This window comes from Callorhinus ursinus, unplaced genomic scaffold, assembly GCF_003265705.2.
Source record: "Callorhinus ursinus isolate GAN/ISIS: 27379988/994484 unplaced genomic scaffold, GSC_fseal_2.0 scaffold9, whole genome shotgun sequence".
Lineage (NCBI taxonomy): Eukaryota > Metazoa > Chordata > Mammalia > Carnivora > Otariidae > Callorhinus > Callorhinus ursinus.
In genome coordinates, this window is record NW_027397071.1 from 26,166,285 (window position 1) to 26,172,871 (window position 6,587).

General features: G+C 37.2%; 1 pseudogene; it reads right to left on the reverse strand.

Annotated features, from left to right (window-relative positions):
* Positions 1-965: 965 nt before the first annotated feature.
* LOC112824285 (GTP-binding nuclear protein Ran-like) lies at positions 966-1,606 on the reverse strand (annotated as a pseudogene).
* Positions 1,607-6,587: the final 4,981 nt, after the last annotated feature.

The window sequence follows — 6,587 nt, forward strand, 5'->3', positions numbered from 1 at the left end:
ATATCCTTCAGAGGGACACAACTAACCCACTACCTCATGACAAAATACATTTTGAAAATGTTCTTTTAAGCAAAATCAGACAGATTCCGTCCCTAAAGAACTCCTCAGAGCTTTAATAGGCTAATGCAAATTATAGGGGTTTTGTTTTGTTAACATTAGATTCAGGTGTGCAACATGACTCACTATCTGTCTATACTGCCAACAATCACAAGTAAGTCAACATCCATGACCACACATAGTTACAGACCTTTTCTCCTTGCGATGAGAAACTTTAAGATTTACTCTCTTAGGAACTTGCAACAGAGTAGTATTCACTATGGTTACCATGCTGTACATTATATCCCCAGGACTTATTTATTTTATAACTGAAAGTTTGTACCTTTTCACTCCCTTTACCCATTTTGCCTATCAGACACCCCTCACCTTTGGCAACCACAATCTGTTTTCTATATTTATGAGCTTGGATTTGTGTTTGTTTGTGGCATTTTATTAGATTCTACATCTAACTTAGATCATATAGTATTTGTCTTTTTCTGTCTGACTTATTTCATTTAGCATAATGCCCTCAATTTCCATCCACAAATGGCAAGATTTCATTCTTTTTTACAGCTGAATAATATTCCATGACATTCACTTTATATTTCTTGTATATAGGCCACATTTTCTTTATCCCTTCATCCATCAATAAACACTTAGGTTGTCTCCATGTTTAGGCTATTGTAGACAATGCTTCAAAGCACAGTGGGGGTGCATTCCAAAACAGCTAAATATGCAGGTCTGAAAAAGGAAAGTACTTTTCCAACTGTACATTCACTCCAAAGCCCATTCATCTCTTTCAGCATCCCAAAGATCAGGCACATGTTCTGCTCAGCTATAAAATAAAGTGGCAAACCCGTTGCAACACTGACACCATGGGACAGTTGCCTATAAAACCAGACTTCTGATGCTGGGCTCCAGCTGCACTTTCTTGCAGGTCATCATCCTCATCTGGAAGAGCAGTTGTCTAAGCGACCTCTAGATCCTGCTCATCCTGTGCTGCCAAAGCTGGGTCCATGGCAACCTCCGGTGGGGCAGGAGAAGGCATGGTGACAAACTCCAAGTTAGCATCTCCAATTAGTTTTCTAGCAAGCCACAGGAAGGGCTCTTCAAAGTTGTAGTTACTTTTGTCATAGTACTGAAGGTTCTTCTTTCAGTGGGAGACAATAGATTTTGTCTTAATTTTCCTGTCCTTAATGTCCACTTTGTTGCCACACAGCACAATGGGGATGTTCTCACATACTTGAATTAGATCTCTATGCCAGTGAGGAACAGTCTTGTAAGCAACCCTTGATGGTACATCAAACATTGTAATGGCACGCTGGGCTGGGATGTAATAGTCATCTCTCAACCCACCAAATTTCTCCTGACCAGCCGTTTCCCATACATTGAACTTAATTGGTCCTCTGTTGGTGTGGAACACAAGGGGATGGACCTCAAAACCCAAGGTAGCTATGAACTTCTCACGTTCACCAGTCAGATGACATTTCACAAATGTAGTTTTTCCAGTACCACCATTGCTAACCAATACAAGTTTGAACTGGACTTGGGGTTCTCCTTGGGAAGTCATTGTGCTGTTGCTTCCAGAAGTGTCTCTGGCCCATCTGATGGAACAATATTTCATTCTCTTTGATGAAACTGTAAATGGGGTTGTCTTCTTGTCTTTCTGATAGTTCATTATTAGTGGGTAGAAATGCAACAGATTTCTATATATTGGTTTTGTATCCTGCAACTTTACCAAATTCATTTGTTAGTTTTCACAGTTTTGGGGTGGAGTCTTTTGTGTTTTCTAAATATAGTATCATGTCATCTGCAAATAGTGACAGTTTTACTTCCTCCTTTCCAGTTGGGATGCCTTTTATTTCTTTTTCTTGCCTAACTGCTCTGGCTAGGACTTCCAATACTGTATTAAATGAAAGTGGTAAAATCGGGCATCCTGGTCTTGTTTCTAATCTTCAAGGAAAAGCTTTCAGCTTTTCCTCATTGAGCATATATAATGTTAGCTGTGAGCTTGTTGTATATGGCCTATTTATGTTAAGGGATACTTCCTCAATACCCACTTTGTTGAGAGTTTTTATCATAAATGGATGTTCATCAAATGCCTTTTCTGCATCTATTGAAATGGTTATATGATTCTTCTTACCTTACCTTCATTTTGTTAATGTTGTGTATCACATTGATTGATTTATAGATGTTGAACCATTTTTGAATCCCTAGAATATATCCTACTTTATCATGGTGTTTGATCCTTTTAAGGTATTGTTGAATTTGGTTTGCTAATATTTTGTTGAGGATTATCTGTATATATGTTCATCAGGGATATCGGCCTACAGTTTTCTTCCCTTGTGGTATGTTTGTCTGGTTTTGGTATTAGGATAATGCTGGTCTCACAAAATGAGCTTGGAATTGTTCCTTCCTCTTCTATTTTTTAAGGAGTTTGAGAAGATTGGTATTAATTTATCTTTGAATGTTTAGTAAAATTCACTAGTAAAGCTGTCTGGTCTTGGACTTTTGTTTGTAGGGAGTTCTTAAATTACTGATTCAATCTCCTTACGATTAATTGGCCTGTTCAGATTTTCTGTTTCTTCATGATTCAGACTTGGAAGGTTATGTTTCTAGGAATTTATCCATTTCTTCTAGGTTGTCCAATTTGTTGGCATACAATTTTTCATAATAGTTTCTTATGATCCTTTGTATTTCTGTGGTATGAGTTGTAGCATTTTCTCTTTCATTTCTGATCTTATTTCCTCTCTTTTTCTTGGTGAGTCTGGCTAAAGTTTTGTCAATTTTGTTTGTCTTTTCAAAGAACCAGCTCTTAGGTTCATTGACAATTTCTATTATCTTCTAGTCTCTATTTCATTTACTTCTGCTCTGATCTTTATTATTTCCTTCTTTCCACTAACTTTGGGCTTCATTTGTTCTTTAATCTCTAAGAATAGTTATCATATAGGTTATCACATAGAGCTTTCCCCAAACTTATATAACCACAAAGCCCTTTTTGGCATAGAGTCCTTCAGAAGGATAGTGCCCCAACAACAGACTTTGTATGTTCTTTTACCAGTGTTTCTCAGATTTTCATGTATGTATGAATCACCTGGGGATGGTTGGTTGTAGATTTTGATTCATTAGATCTGGGATGGAGGTCTGAGATTCTGCCTTTCTTACAAGCTTCCTAGATTGCCAGTGCTACTGGTCCTCAAACACACTTTCTAAGCAAGCTTCTAAGTCAAAATCTTTATTTCCACCAGCGTTTCTCTTCCTACATTCCCTGTTTTGGTTAATGGTGTCACTACCTGCACCATTACTCAACTAGAAACTTGGACATCAAATTCCCTTCCCTTCACACCTCCTTCTAACCCCAGCTCAAATCCAACTTATTGCCAAGTTCCATTTGTCTCTTGAATCCAGTCCACCATCTCCATCTCCATTATCTTTGTTCAGGACTTTAGTATCTTTCCATGGACTATGGGTAGCCTCTTAACACTTCTTCCTGTCTTTGATCTTTTCTGTCCAAACCGTTGCCAGACACAGACTTCACTTTAAAATTGACACTGGTGTCCCACTGCCCACCAAATAAAACCCCAACTGCTCAGCATTGAGACATTCCAGGTCCTGCAAAATCTGATCTCAGGAAATTTTGGAGCTTTACTCCCACTACCAATTCATGATACAAGTGCTATGATCACATTAGGTCGCTCACCCTCCCCAGAACACACCATGCATGTTCCCATCTCTGGACCTTTGTTCAAGCTCTTCCCTAGCCAGTATTTCTTTCTCCTACCTTCTCCACCTAGAGGAATACTCTTATTCTTCCTAGTCTAAATATAATCTCCTTTGCTAAATGTCCCCCAATTATAATTAATTTTTACCTCCTTTACATTCTCAAAGATTTTTTAAATAATTTTGCTTATAGTTTCTTTAGTGTTGCCCTATAACCATTTATACATGTGTTTTTCTGGCTAGCTCCTTAAGGGCAGTGATCATGCATGGCACATAATAGATGTTTATTTATTCCTTTATTCATTTTTTTAAAATGCCATATATATGTGATAAACGAGTAACTAAGCAAATGAGCATATGTGATGGAAGACAGTCAAATTGCTATGAATTCTTTTCAAAGTAAGGTTGACTCTTAAATAATGTGGGGGTTAAGGGGTGCCACTACCCTACACAGTCAAAAATCCATGTATAACTTTTGACTCCCCCAAAACTTAACTACAAATAGCATACGGTTGAAGTCTCAACCAATAACATCATCAACTAACACATATTTTTTACATTATATGTATTATATGTGGTATTCTTAAAATAAGTTAGAGAAAAGAAAATATTGTTAAGAAAATCATAAGAGAAAATACACTTACAGTACTGTACTGTATTTATAAAAAAAAAAAGAATATACACACAGTTCAAATCCATGTTGTCCAAGGGTCACCTATATAGGCAAAAGACCACCTGAATAAAATGCAGATTACTAGAAGCCAATCCCAGACCTACTGAACCAGAATTTGGAGGTGACAGGACCATAGTACCTAAATTTTAGCAAGAAATCTAAGTGATTTTTATTCAAGCTAACATGTAAGAACCACTGCCACCTATAATTTAAAAGTAAACAGTTCATTGGTACCAACTTGTGCTCCTAAGGATTTAAAAATATTTGAGATAAAAATTCTCCTGTCAGAGTGCCTGGATGGCTCAGCTGGTTGAGCATCAGACTCTTGGCTTCAGCTTGGATCTCAGGATCAAGGGGATCGAGCCCTGCATGAGGCTCCATGCTCAGCAAGGAGTCTGCTTGAGATTCTCCATCTCCCTTGCCCTCTACCCCTCCCCCCTCCCCCGGTGAAATAAATAAGTCTTAAAAACCAATTCTCCTGGTCAAAGTTGAAAACTCTGTAAAGCAATGAAAAAAGTTAAGATTGTATATTTAGCATCAGTAAAAAACAAAATAATACGAAGATTTGGTAAATCTTTTGAACAAAAAACTTGCTATTGAGCTCATGATAGTTCTTTTTAACATTTTCTGGCCAATGACAATTTAAAGCATGTACATGCTAATTATTTCAGCAAAGCTAGGCTATTCCAGTTGCCACATTTTTCTGAGACACGAGAATTGTTTTTAAGTTCTCTCTTTCTTCTCTGCAGTATTTAAAAGCAACTGATTCCTAAATCACAATTGAGATCACCTACTCTTTGTTACTGGGGATCCACACAAAACTGAAGGCCATCTTTATGACTATAAGAGCTAAATGAAAGCTAAATTTGTCACATTCTTTACCATGCTGCACACTTGCAGAGTTTCATGTTTAAAAAAAAAAATCCACATAATTAGTTTAGGTTTACCAGGAAAAAAAATTTTTTTTGAATGACAAGGTCAGGCTCCTGACCTTTTAGTAAATTAGAGAAGATTGCCATAAATTGCACAATATAATGAAACACCAATTTGCATATTTGCTGCTATATTAAAAGGGATCAGTTTTAGCTCACAAAGCAGAACAAACAAAAACATGCATTTTAATAACTCAAATTACTCCCAGGAAGTGACCCTCAGCAGAAAGCCTGATTATCACTACTTAATTAGAAGCCTTGGAAATCTAAATCCTCCTTTAAATCCTATTCTGGGTACAGTGAAAGATGAAGCCATGAGTTTTGTCTAAGATTCAATATTTACTCTTTACTAATATGTTTGCCAGAGAGACTTCCCAAGCATTATAAAGACATGCGAGAAAAAATTTAATATTCAAAGAAAGAGTGCACAAAACCTGTGTTGGCTTGCAGGTGCAAAGCAATTAACAAGCTGGCATTTACAGTACTTTTAATTAATTAATTAAAAATGCAAAGCTGGCTTTCATTTCTTTAAATGTTTGAACACTTTATCCATCAATAATAAAGCGCTACATACTACTAGGCGACAACAGCTGGTAAATGAAAAAAGTTAGTCCAGTGTTAAAGTAAGCGAAGAGAGATTTGGCATTTGCTAGAGCATCTTCTTCTCTTCCTTCCCCCCAGCCTGCCCCCTCTCAGGACATTATGAAACTTAGTGTCAAATGAGAAGGGGAACGGCCTTTTGGCTACTCTGAGTCATAAACTGACAGTGACACTATTTGATGTGACATGGTAACCTTGAATGGGAACGCAAACAACAAAGCGTATTACAGTTATGTTCCCCATTAAGGACCTGCCGCGCCATTTCCTTCGGGGAGCGGAGTTGTTTGGAATTGAGGCTACGCACCTCCATCTTATTTATAAAGGTTAAAAACATAATTAACAGAGGGAATTTCAATAATTTGCAAAAGAAGTGGGTAATGGCTTCTAAAACAATGCTGCTGTGACTAATTTTACAGCTGGACGCTGCTCGAACAACGACTTTACTGGTCCCCGTGAACACATTTTTGGTCAGTACATATTTAAAAACAACACCATTAATGTACTTTAATTAAAACATAAATACTACAGGGCTACCTCGGTAGGCATTCACTCAGCTGGAACTAACTGTATTTGCTTAATCTACAATTTTAGATGTATTAGCAAAAATAAATGTTGGTGAATGTAAG